We start from the raw sequence: 13,412 nt of genomic DNA, 5'->3' as shown, positions 1-13,412 counted from the left end.
CTCATTAGGTCATTTACATGCGACTCGATAGGGTTTTTTTGTAGTAGTGCCCCCTCTTGTAGTGTTCGTCTCAACTAACAAGATTTCACTTTTTATTTTTTATTTTTATTATTTTATATATAAGGAAAGGTAAACAAGAAGTAGTCTTTAAAAAAAAAGGTTAACAAGAAGTTAGGATAGTCTTCTCTCAAGACTATACCCTAACTTATTTGGATAAATAATAATAATAATAATAATAATAATAATAATAATAATAATAATAATTTATTATTATCTATGAACAAATCGATATCTTGATGAACTCGTATAACATGGCTCAAAGAAGCAACATAGACTGCTGCTAACCCTCTCTATAAATATGGTGCGAATCAACATAGGTGAAATTTTGAAGCAACTCCGTAACGTCTTTCATCAATAGCTGAATTTTTCAGGGGCACTGAGCTTTTCCATGCAATATATTAATAATAAGTAAATCATCCCCTTCAATGAATACTAAAAACCTTTAGTTATTATGTTTTATATATCACCTCCAAATCGTCATCATATTTTTATAACTAAAAACATTTATTTTATACTAGCTTGATCTCCAACATGAGGGCTCCCATAGGTTTTGTTTGGAGTATTTAGTAGGGTATGGTCTCTTCCTTAGAGGAGGGGCCAAAAGAACCTACGATTAAGGGTACCGAGTTATTTGTGAAAGTAACTCAGCTTGTGTTGCTAAGCGGCCTTGGTCATTGATCTTACTATTTATGTCTTTTTGAGCTCACGGTAATGTATACCAACAATCGGGTGTTATTTGCTCTTCTATTCTTTCGCCAAGCTCAATGTAAATCATGGTATCTTCTACAACATGTTTGAGGGCAAATTCATGATCAATTATCAAGCAGCATTTTATTGTAAGGGTGTTGTACTTATATAATACTTCGTATATGATAATACTCCATACTAAACTTATAAATACTACATGCATTAATTACTCTGGATTTAATATAATACTTCGTATATGGTACTGTATTACTAATCTATCGGTGTACATATAATTACAGTACAATAGTATCATATCGGTAACAACATTAACTACTCTGGATTTGTTTCATTCAATTATTTTGTAAAAATATTTCCGAAACCTCGTGCACTCGTACAACAATATTGCTCGTACGAATAAATATTGACCAGTGAGTAAGTGATATTCAAACCAAGAGTGTAATCGTACTAATAGATCCCCACTTTTTGGAATTTACACATATATACATAAGAAAATGTGTGCTTTACTAATTTCTTGTTTCTATTGTGTGGGCATCACTACAAGTAAAATCCTTATTATTAGTGACCTAACTTTGTACGTGATAGAGAATGAGAGATAGACTTATAGGTTGTGGACCGACCTGAGTTAGTAGAAAAAGACTTGATAGAAATTTGAGTTTCAAAAAATTTCATGGTAATTAATTAAAATACCAGATGTACTCTATATGTACGTGTTATAATACTTGTCTTTTATCCCCTATATTGGTGGGCTTATTTTTTATTTATTTTTTTTTTAATTTAAATAGTAGAAAAGAATGAATTTTTTTACAAATTAGGAAAGAAAATAGAGAAACAAGTATTCTAAGTTATTAAATGTATTCTTCCTTTCCTCAAAAAAAAATGTATTCTTCCTATCTCTAGATAATACGGAGTATGTCACATTTGATTAGGGCTTATGATCTTCATAATTACTATTGTGTAATGTATCAATCTTGTATTTTGCAACGCTCCTTTTGTGACATGACACCCCTTCTCTCAAAGTTACAGGGTAATTTTGTTGAGATCTTTACAGAGTTGTCTTGCACCCCTACGTATTTTCTACCTATACCTACCTGTGTTAGCTTTGAATACATGTATCCATTCGTTGTACGTACATAGTTGAAGATCGTTCGAGCTTTTCCCGTCAGTATTGCATGGGTAATGTGGTACTCGAACATTGGCTCGAGGCATTTTCTCTACTTGAAATGCTATCATAATCATATTCAATGCCACTTAATTTAATTTAAGTAGCAATTTTTATAAGTAGTAATTGTAACTTATAATACTTTATTCATCAATACAATATTCAATGCCACTTAATATTGATAAATCCAAAAGTATTTAGGGCTTGTTCTAATTTATTGAATTGAGCTAAACTGAATTAAAGTGAACTGAAATTAAGCTGAAGAGAACATGTTCTAGTGTACATGAAGATAAAGTTATGGTCTTTTAGTCCACTATGTACTACGGAGTATATTCAAGGGAAAATCAAAGGAACAAACTTAATAATAACGAACATTAGCTACTAAACTTGAATTTCATCAAAAAGTAAAACTAAGATTTTTCTGTTGTAATTTTTTGTTAAGAGAAAAATAAAATTAGGGGTGAAAGGGATGTTACAATTAGCTCCCTGCTAGCCCGCAGCTGCATGCCACAGAACATGCATAAATTACATTATTATAAATTTATAATGTCATAATCAATCTAGGTTTTTTCCTATTGCCATATCTTATTATGCTTTTAATTTTATACATTGCGTTGCATATATTGATTTGGACAACTCTTCTGAATGTTTCATGCTCAATGATTTTCATACAATTATACACCCTATGATCATTATTGCATGGTATATAAGTATATATTTACTCTGTTTCTTTTTAGTCACGTATACCAATGCACGATTTCAACCGTTAATATCTTTAATTATCGACTAGTTTGGTGTCCCGTGCAATGCCCGGATTGTTTATTAATTTTAAGATAATTTTTTTTTAATCTATGTACCAAGTTTTTAAAATAATGTATCATTGATACAAAATTCGTAAGGAATTGATGTTGTTTTATAACAATTTTTGACCCGTGCCCTGAAGTGATTCGACTCAAAATAACCCATGACTCGACCCGATTGACAGATTTACATACAATAATAAAATCATATTAGATTGTGAAGTATTTTATTTCAATCGATTAGAGTATATTGTAAATGAATGTTGCACGTTTTGAACCACTTCCTTTGCTCCAAAAAAAAAAAAATTATGATATAAAAATATATTTATATGATAAAGTATTTAATTATTGTGTACGTGACGCGATATTGGTGAAAAGTTGAAACGTTAAGTGTCACTGTCTTGTGGTTTAGCTAAACTTATAATTTATTTTGTACTTGTGAAATATTGATATTTTATCGGAAATAAAACTCTAAATCAACAATTTTATCTTATAAATCTATCCAAATTTTATTGAAAATAAATCTTTAAACTAAGTTTTTTTTTGTCCTACAAAATTTGTCCTAGTTTTAATCCTTAAAATAAAAAGTAACGTTTTTATTCATGAAAAATATATCCAAATAAATCCTACGTGTCATACTACTCCCTCCGTCCCTTTATTACATGCCTATTTCTCATTTTGCACGGAAATTAAGAAAGTTAAAGATTCCTTAAAACTAATAATTGGGAGTATAAATATGCATGTGGGTTTAGAGAGAGATAGAGAGAAAGAAAAAGTGGTTGGGAATTAGGAGAGAGAAAGTATTGGGAATTGTTATTAAAGTACAAAAAAGAAAAAGGAAAAGGGTGACAAATCATCAAAAAGAGAATAATATTGTAAAAAAGTACAATCTATAAATAGAAACAAACACTTAATTTTGGTTAACCCAAAAAGGAATACAGGCATGTAATAAAGGGACGGATGGAGTACTATTTAATTGTTGCCTACGTAGCGTGACACTTGGCGAAAAGTTGAAATGTCAAATGTCGCTGTCTCATGATTTGGCTAAAAGTTTAGCTTTATATATTAGTTATATGATAAGTAAAAATTATAAAAAAAATTGATATTTTGAAAATATATACCGTGACGAATCTAGCAAGATCCCCCGTGATTATATTTTCCATCACGTATAAATTACAAAACATGGTCAAAGAATAATGTTTGAATAGTGCTAAAATCAAAACGTGTCAACTAATAAAAAAACGAAGGTAGTATATGTCTACGTGTTTTTAGAAGTTTGAGTATTGAAACGTTGATATCAAGTTAGAACTCTTCCCCGATATTTTCAATGCGATTTTTGTCTATGCTTTGCCTCCAAGCAGATAGATAGACTAATTAAGCGTACAGGTGAGTATGATTGCATATAATTAAGTTCACATAGTTTCTATTCTAACTTCTAAGATCGATTGACAACAATCGAGTAGCTTTAAAATTTGTACGCTATGTCATCCTCTTGTTTATATACAACAAATTATCTTCAAATATAACAAAATTGAATGAGTATACATGTACTCATATAGTTAATAATAACAATCAAGCATACTTGGTGGAGATAGTGGGGATTTCTCTTTGTGACTTGAAGGTCACAAGTTCAAGCCCTGGCCCACTAACTATAAAATGCTTTGGGAGTGGGGGGATTTCCATACCTCCCTCCTCTACTCTCAAGCGTTGATCTGCTGAGCTGGCTAAACCTGTGAGAGATGTCGGTTTAGTAGAGTCCAACTGAATGACTAATTATTGCTCGTAAATCAATCCTAATTTCACCTCTACCTTTCTCATTGAGCTATGTCTCTCAATTCAAATCAATGCCATTGATATAGAATACATGAAATTAACTTAGTTAATCAAAAAAAAATAATCTCACTTCCAAAACTTTGTTTAAAGCCCATACACACATGTAGGATTTAAGGGGGAACATAGAACATTCAAGATTGTACCTTACTAATTGTCATTTTTGTGGATCCACATATCATCTATCAAATGGACTCCAGTCCCTTTCATGCTCCACTAATTAAATTGTCTTTGTGTGGATGTCACATTGATACTCCTCAAGTCCTCATGTCTTATTAAACAATATAATATGTACTGTAATATTTTTGTGATTGAAATTAATTTCTCCATTTGTTTTTGCTAGAAATTATCTATAGCAAGATCACCCATTTGCTCCCCACCAATTTAGACAATATAATATGGATTAGTAAATTAAACATGAATTTGTCCTAGTAAGCACACTAATTAACAAATTTGTCTTTAATTAAGCATCTATCATTCTCAACATGGAACACAATTAATCAATTAAAATGGTAATACAATTGATTAATGATTGAAACGGGTAATTAGTTGTTTTTGTAGCAAGGTTTTGGGAGATGGGGTTAATTGTGGGTTGTAGATGGAGCCATGACATTAAGAGATGGCTACTCTTGAACAACTTTTTTTTTTTTTTTTTTTTTTTTTTTTTTTCTGAGTAGACTTCAACATTGTCCTTTCAAAGATTGTGAGAATCTGTTCCAACCTATCAAAAATGAAAGCAAAACACTTCAATTCCATCTCAAAAAATCTTATAGAGTTTACGATATTTTATCAATATACTCCGTATTTGGTACTAATGAAAAAATTATTCTGCTTCTAATTACTCCCTACATTCTAAAATGATCTTTTCGTCAAATTTTACAGGAATTAAGCAATAAGAGCACCAAGTACATAAAATACATTAAAAAGAGAGAAAAGTACCACAAATGTAAGTGGCTTTGGCATTTCTTATTGCTTAATTTATTTTTGTACCAGGCTCCTCCCCTCTTCAGCATAAAAAAATGTGAGTGAGTGACAAATAATAAGTACTTGTATATATATTAAAAAGAAAATGTACATACAAGAAAATGAGAGGAAATATAAGGGTATTTAAGGTAGTTGAGCGAATATAAAAAATAAAATAAAGATAATTTGGTCTTTTTAAAGTGTCTAATTAAAAAGTGGAAAAATGTAAAATGAAACAACATTTTAGGTTGAGAGTAAAGGATTAGCTCAAGTGGTTAGAACTGCCCTTTCAATTTCAAGAGATGTGAGATCGATTCTCAATTTCTCATCCCTATCGGTTTAAGGGAATGGAAAAATCATTTAAGAATGAAAGAAATATATTTATAAGCGTAAGTGAAATTGCTGTGGTTTAAAACAATAATAAAGTTCGGTAAAAAAAAAAAAAAAAAAAAAAAAATACGGAGCAGTAGGTTTCTTTATTTGGTGGATACAATATGGGAAAGCTCTTTTGGTATTGTTTTCCTTGGGTTATGTGAATATTTGTCTTACTTAGTTAGCTTGATGCCCTACTGGAGGCTGGAGCCCTCGACCTGGTACAATACGGAGTATGTCAATATACGAGACAAATTTAATTGCCTAATAGATAACCATTTGAGATATACCAAAAAATAAATAAAAAAATTAAAAAAAATAAAAAAACTATTTTTTAACGAGAAAATTGTTTAGACGACACATTTCATTTAAGCACGTTTGTCAATATATACTTTTTACTGCAAATATTATTGATTACGTATTAGCAAAAATCATGTAAATAGTGTATAAAGTTAAACTATGGGCCTGTTCTGATTTACTGAAGTGAGCTGAATTGCACTAAACTGATTGGAGCTGAATTGAATTAAACTGGATATTTTATGAGAGAAGGAAATTAGAAACTGAATTGAATTGAACTGAACGATTGGACCTGAACTGAACTGAAAATAAGCTGTACAACATAGGCCCTATGTCATCTAATTTGAAACGGATGGAGTATATCTTTTTTTAATTTGATTTGCAATAATATACCAATAAAAACAATTTAAAAGAATGTAAGTCATGTAACTCAGATATCTTAAGATAATGTTATCAAGATTATTTTAGAGACCGATAACCCGACAAGTCATACCCCTAAGGGCTAAGACATCCTTAATCTTTCACAATAGGGTGTCAATTGGATTTGGCCATTTACTTGTTTGTATTTTTATTTATATTAGGGCAGCTAACGCGCGCGATGCGCGCGTCATAGCTAGCCATATCTTGAAGGTTTTTTTGGTTTGGCTTTTAAATCATAAAATTAGTTAAATTAATAATAAGAGAAATTTTTCCTTAAAAAAAACAATAAGAGAAAATATGTAATCAACTATATTTAGGTGGTATAAATGTTCAAGACAACTAACATTTATGAAAGTATAAAAGTACATAAATATTTTAGAGGGTATAGTTGTCTAAACACTATTCATTAAAATAGCATCTACATATTAATGAGGGTATATATGTAAATACACATTTTGAAGGGTATAATTGGCATTACACTATTCATAAGAGTATGTTTCTACTTTTTATAATAAAATAATAAAAAAATAGCATCTACATATTAATGAGAGTATGTATGTAAATACACATTTTGAAGGGTATAATTGGCATTACACTATTCATAAGAGTATGTTTCTACTTTTTATAAGGTAGGGAATCACACCAATTTTTAATTTTTAATTTTTTTTTTTTTATGTATATATAGCCATATAGGAATAACATAGAGTAATATATGCAGACGGATCTATTAAAGGTCTTTGGTACCAAGAACTATAACACATAAACCTTAACCAATTTTACTATTCGATCGACAAACTGACATGCAAGCCAATAAGATATTGTTAATAATATTTACAAGATGTATGTATGGGTTTCATTGTTTCATGCCACTTTGTATAGCATGCTATGTTAAATAATTTGCTTATTTGCACAACTAAGATTGACTATATAATGCTCCACTTAATTAAGAGCTGTCACATCAAAGGAATGAAGCAAAAGCATGTTCTCTTTTGTACTCCTACTTCGTATATAAATTAAACCCACAATTTAAGCATAAATTTGGCTTGTATCGCATTTTATACACTTTTTCTCTATTGAAAAAATCTAATTAGACCTTAATTCGTAGACTTTGCTGGCATTCCACTGAAAGAGATATGAGTAGGATCCAATAATAATAAAAACATGAATTAAATTAACATGGACTAATTAAAGTCCTTAAGCATGTTCATAATATTTCATAAAATTAGAAGAATGTCGGCTTTTATACTATAAAATATTAATGTTGACATCACCGGCTACACGTTAAGGAATTGTGTATTAATTGCTTATTAATTAAGATGATAATTACTTATTAATTGAGGTGATGGTGAAGTGAGTAACTAATTCATGTATTGGTTTAGTGAGCTGTTTAATTGTGAGTTTTGTGACCTAATCAAGATTATGTTTAATAATATGATGAGTATTTTATTGTACTTTGTAGAAGATAACGGAACAAGAAGACATCAAACATCAGATTGACAAGCATGCCTAGCAATTGTACAGGGTTAGGCCCTGTTCACTTTAAATCCTGAACATTAATTACCCTATTCATATATTGTGTATTGTGATTCATATACTGTGTATTATGATACATAATTACATATGTGATACATATGTGATAAACACATAATCGTAGTCTTTTTGGATCTTGTTATTTTCCTTTCGTTACATACATTCTTTCAAAATATTAATTTATTTTTAAATCTATTAGTAGTGGTTCAAATTGTATGCCCCAGGTGAGGACAGAACCACTTTAGTAAGGTTCAATGGTGATTTAAGATGCATTATTCCCCCATTTCTATTGAATTGCTCGATAAGCAACTTTAGTGATCTCCTTTCTCAAATCTGTTAGTTGGAATCACCTTCTTTTTATGACATGCGAATATCCTGAGTCTTTCTAAGACTCTTTTCACTTCACCTTACAAAAAATAATATTCTGTAAAATTAATTTCAGTTATGTAAAAATAATTTCAGTTCAACAAAAATAATTTCAGTTTAACAAAAATAATTTCAGCTCAATAAAAATAAGTTCAGTTCAGTAAAAATCAGTAACTTTAAAGAAGAAATATAATAGAAAATCAGTAAAAATAATTTCAGTACAACAAAATAATTTTAATTCAATAAAATTAATTTCAGTTCAGTAAAAATAATTTAAGTTCGGCAAAATTAATTTCAGTTTAGTAAAATTAATTTCAGTTTAGCAAAAATAAGGTGAAGTGAACGGAGCCTAAATTGATACCCCCTCCTTTTTTTTTATTGAGAAGGTATTGTGTCAGCCCTTAATTGATATCCTTAATTAACTGGATGATATCCTTAATTAACTGGATGATATCCTTAATTAGCGGGATGATAATCTTTATTGGCTGGATGATATCCTCTACTAAATGGATGATATCCTTTATTAGCTATATGATATCCTTTATTGACTGGATGATATTTCTATTGGTTGGATGATATCCTCTACTAATTTAACTGCATGATATCCTTTATTGGCTATATAATATCCTTTATTGGCTGGACGATATTTCTACTGGCTGGATGATATCCTGTATTGACTATATGATATCCTTTATTGGCTGAATGATATTTCTATTGACTGGATGATATCCTCTATTGGATATATGATATGGTATTGTAGCTGGATGATATCATATAGCCAATAGAGGATATCATCCAGCCAATAAAGGATATCATAGAGACAATCATAAATGATATCATATAGCCAATAGAGGATATCATCCATGATATCATATAGCCAATAAAGGATATCATCAAACCAATTGAGGATATGTATAACTTGTTTGAGAATATGTATAATTTGTTTGATGATATGTATAACAATGGCAGAACCTCCATTGAAGATCTCGTACTCAAGGTCATGGATATAACATAACTTGCTCATTTTCCAACCAAAATACATGCATATGTTATCAAAATGTTCACAATTCAACATACAATCATATGGAACAATCAATTTCAACAATTATACATCACATAAGAAAGCCCAATTCGATTTTTTGGGCATTTTTCGAAAAATCCGAGAATCTCAAGCAATTAAACTTTCTCTCTCTTCCACCATGGATGACCTTGCTCTTCTCTTCGCCGTAACCACCACCAACTTCTTATTGGGTGGAAACTTGTTCTTCATTGTCGCAAGAAGATGACGATGATACTTCTCAATTGATGAAACATTGTCGCACCCAATACTTTGTGTTTTTTATTTGCATCATTATTTTATGGTTTTTTTTTTTTTTTTTTTTTTTTTTTTTTTTTTTTTTTTTTTTTTTTTTTTTTTTTGCATTACTTCTATATATGGTAACTTAATATTGTATTTCATTATTTCTCTTTCTTACTTTAAACCCTATTCAGATAAATTTATCATTTCTCTCCCTCATGGTCCCCACTACTTTCTTTTATATACTTTCACTTTTATGGTCCCTACATTGCTTTTATTGATGTACACATTCTATACCATATTTTACCCTCGATTTATAGCTATTTTCGTATGATTTCTAAGCTCTACGGAGCTATTTCTCGCTAATATCCTCCTCTCTAGTGTGGCTTGGTCTATTTGATTGATTTTGTAGGCATATGAAGATTTTCGGATGATTTGGACGCGTTTTGGATAGCCACGAGAGCTTAGTAGGATGGAAGAGATTTTTCCCGTGTCCGCCCTGGAGGGCAACATTGCCCTGGCAGCCAAGGCGAAGAAGAAAAGAAGTGAAAAGTTCAGCCCCCGTCCGCCCGGACCGGGCGGCATTGCCCTGGCAGACCGGGCGAACAGGGTATCATGCGAAGAGCCAAGTTGTTTGTCGCGCCCGACCGGGCGGCTTTGCCCGGTCTGACAGGGCGGAGTTTCGCGAAGTGTATTTTCACTATTTTCGGGTTTTTTTATTTTAAGGGTTATAAATACCCCTTTGTAAAGCCCGACTAAGGGACGGAATGATTATCTTAGCAGTTTTAAACACTATTAGAACCCTAATATTCTCTCTAGATCTAGATTACATTCCACTTTCAAGTTTTAATCTTTATTCATCAACAATTGATACTCTTCTTCATTCAAGCAATTGGTATTCATCTTTATTTCTTCTTTTACTTTTAATTGCTTATTAATCATGTTTTCTTCATTGAATATTGTTTTTGCTTTCGTTAATATGTGTAAGTAGTTTCTTTATTCCAAGATCTAGCGGATCCCGAATATGATTAATGCATGATTTAACTCTTTAAATTCTCTAATAATAATTGTAATTGATATGCTTAATTGATTATGCTTATGCCAATACTAGATTAGGGATAATTGGTATTGTTATTAATCCTTTGTTTTAATCGCAATTGGAGTTGGGTTTTAACGGATTTGAATAAATCAATTAAGGGTTTGAAGTTCATCACGGGAGTAGTTGAATGGATGATTAGGAAGTTAGGGTAATGTGCTTAAGGTCTTTAATTTACATGAATCCACGGAAGTAGACTTAATTGTGATTAGAGAAGCCATTGATAACTCGGGAGAGACCATTGGTATTATTGATGGATTACTTTTCCTCTTTAATCAATTAAATTATATGTTAGGAGTAGAACGACTATTGCATTAATTTTATTCGTGGTGAAGCTTGATCTTGGATGTTTTTAGCATTGAATTGTCATTTTATTAGATTTTATCGTTTTAGTTGGTTCTTTAGGTATTGATTCCCATTTATTTGATTTGGTTACTTGCTTGGTAATTGTTTGAGTCTATTTAATTGGTTGAATCATAGTCTCTTGGGATCCGACCCTTGCTTGCCCGTCTACATAGTAGTGGTCTAGTTAGGTTTATTTTTGTTAGGTACGCGACACGCCTATCAAATTTTGGCGCTGTTGCTGGGGACTAACGGTTCTATACTAGTTATTTGTGATTCATTTTTACTAAGCTTTATCTGTTGCTTCGGCTATTGTCTCTTGTGTTCTTGATTTCTTTGCTTTTAGTTCTTTGTTGCATGCAAACTCGACGTTCAGGGTCAGACGATTTAATTTCACTTGATTCTGAAATTGAAGCAACTGCAAGGAGACGAGGCGGTAGAAGAAGAAGGAGAAATCAACACCTTAGAAACATGGTCGATCCAGGCACAAAGTCTCTTTTGGAATATGGCATTCCCGATACCACAACGGGACTCCTCTCTAGCGTTGTCAGACCACCCGTTACTGCTCAGAACTTTGAATTGAAGCCACAGTTCATTCAATTCATCTCTAATGATTTATTTGCAGGCACACCTCACGAATGCCCTGTCAGTCATATTGATAGTTTCTTGGAAAAGTGCGATACCATGAAACTAAATGGTGTTACAGATGATGCTATTAGACTTCGCCTATTCCCTTTCTCATTATGGGATAGAGCGAAGGAATGGTCGAGAGATGAAGGTACTGGCTCTTTTGTTACATGGGACAAACTGGTGAAAGCTTTTCTAGTCAAGTTCTTGGGACAAGAAAAGACCGCGAGGTTGAGAAATGAGCTATCTACTTTCGGGCAGTCAGATGATGAGTCCTTATATGAAGCATGGAGGAGGTTCAAGCGATTGCAGAGACAATGCCCTCATCATGGTACTCCTGAATGGATGTTGATCCAAACCTTTTATAATGGCTTGAATCATGAGTTCCGAATCTATATTGATGATGCATCTGCGGGTTCTCTTCTTACTAAGAACCCAACTGAGGCAAAGGAGCTAATTGAGAAGATGGCGGAAAATGATAATTACCATCCAGGAGGACGACGTAATGTTAAAAAGGGAGGTATGCATGATGTTGATGCTCTGACCCTTTTAACTAGCTCTATGCAGGCATTGACAAGCAAGTTTGACAAATTCCAAGCAACATCTTCTGGCTCATCTGCTGAAACTTGTCAAATGTGTAATGTACAAGGTCACATTGCCCCTGATTGCCCACAAAATTCACAGGAGATGTCGATTGAGGAAGCCAATGCATTTTACACTTCAAATCCCAAAAGGCCATATGATCCTCACTCAAACACATACAATGAAGGTTGGAAACATCATCCAAATTTCTCTTACAAGAATACCCAAGCTCAACAAAATCCACCTCCACCACCACCTCGAAACAATAATTATAATGCTCCACCCGGTTTTCAAGCAAGGCCACCTCTAGTCCAACAACCTATGCAACCACCTCCACAAAAATCCAACCTTGAGCTAATTCTTGAGAACTTCGTTACCACAACGAACAACAACATCCAACAACTACAAGCTCAGAACAAGCTCATGGAAAATCAAATAAGTCAACTTGCTCATCAAGTTGGCCAATCTTTGAAGACTCCGGGTGCTTTTCCGGGTCAAACAGAGCAACCACTGAAAGGGCATATGAATGCTGTGACTTTGAGGAGTGGAAAGCAGTTGGAAGATCCTCCCATGAGAGAGCCATCCAAGGAGGTTGTTGATGAGGTAGTCCCAAAGGAGAAGGTGGTCGATGGTGCTGCGAATGATGAAGAGCCAAAGGCATCAACTCCACCACCACTTGTTCCATATGTGCCAACAGTTCCTTTCTCGCAAAGGTTGGCTCAAGCTAAGTTAGAGAAGAAGTATGGAAAATTTCTCGATATTTTGAAGAAGCTTCACATCAACATTCCATTCTTAGATGCAATATCCGAGATGCCATCTTATGCCAAATTTTTGAAGGATATGCTCTCTAACAAGAAGAAGCTAGAGGAGAATGCTACTGTTGCGTTGAATGCAGAGTGTAGTGCTATTTTGCAAAATACACTTCCTAAGAAATTAGGTGATCCGGGTAGCTACTCAATTCCA

At 32.5% G+C, this 13,412-nt stretch overlaps 1 non-coding gene across 1 annotated transcript; it reads right to left on the bottom strand.

Annotated features, from left to right (window-relative positions):
• Nucleotides 1-12,095: 12,095 nt before the first annotated feature.
• Nucleotides 12,096-12,202, bottom strand: LOC145573288 (small nucleolar RNA R71). The gene has a single exon (XR_014097337.1). It is a non-coding gene; the product is annotated as a small nucleolar RNA R71 (small nucleolar RNA).
• Nucleotides 12,203-13,412: the final 1,210 nt, after the last annotated feature.

The sequence above is a fragment of the Chenopodium album genome, chromosome 12 (assembly GCF_948465745.1).
Source record: "Chenopodium album chromosome 12, dcCheAlbu1.1, whole genome shotgun sequence".
Classification (NCBI taxonomy): Eukaryota; Viridiplantae; Streptophyta; class Magnoliopsida; order Caryophyllales; family Amaranthaceae; genus Chenopodium; species Chenopodium album.
Note: the sequence above shows the minus strand (reverse complement) of the source record. Positions and strands in the feature narration are given on the sequence as shown.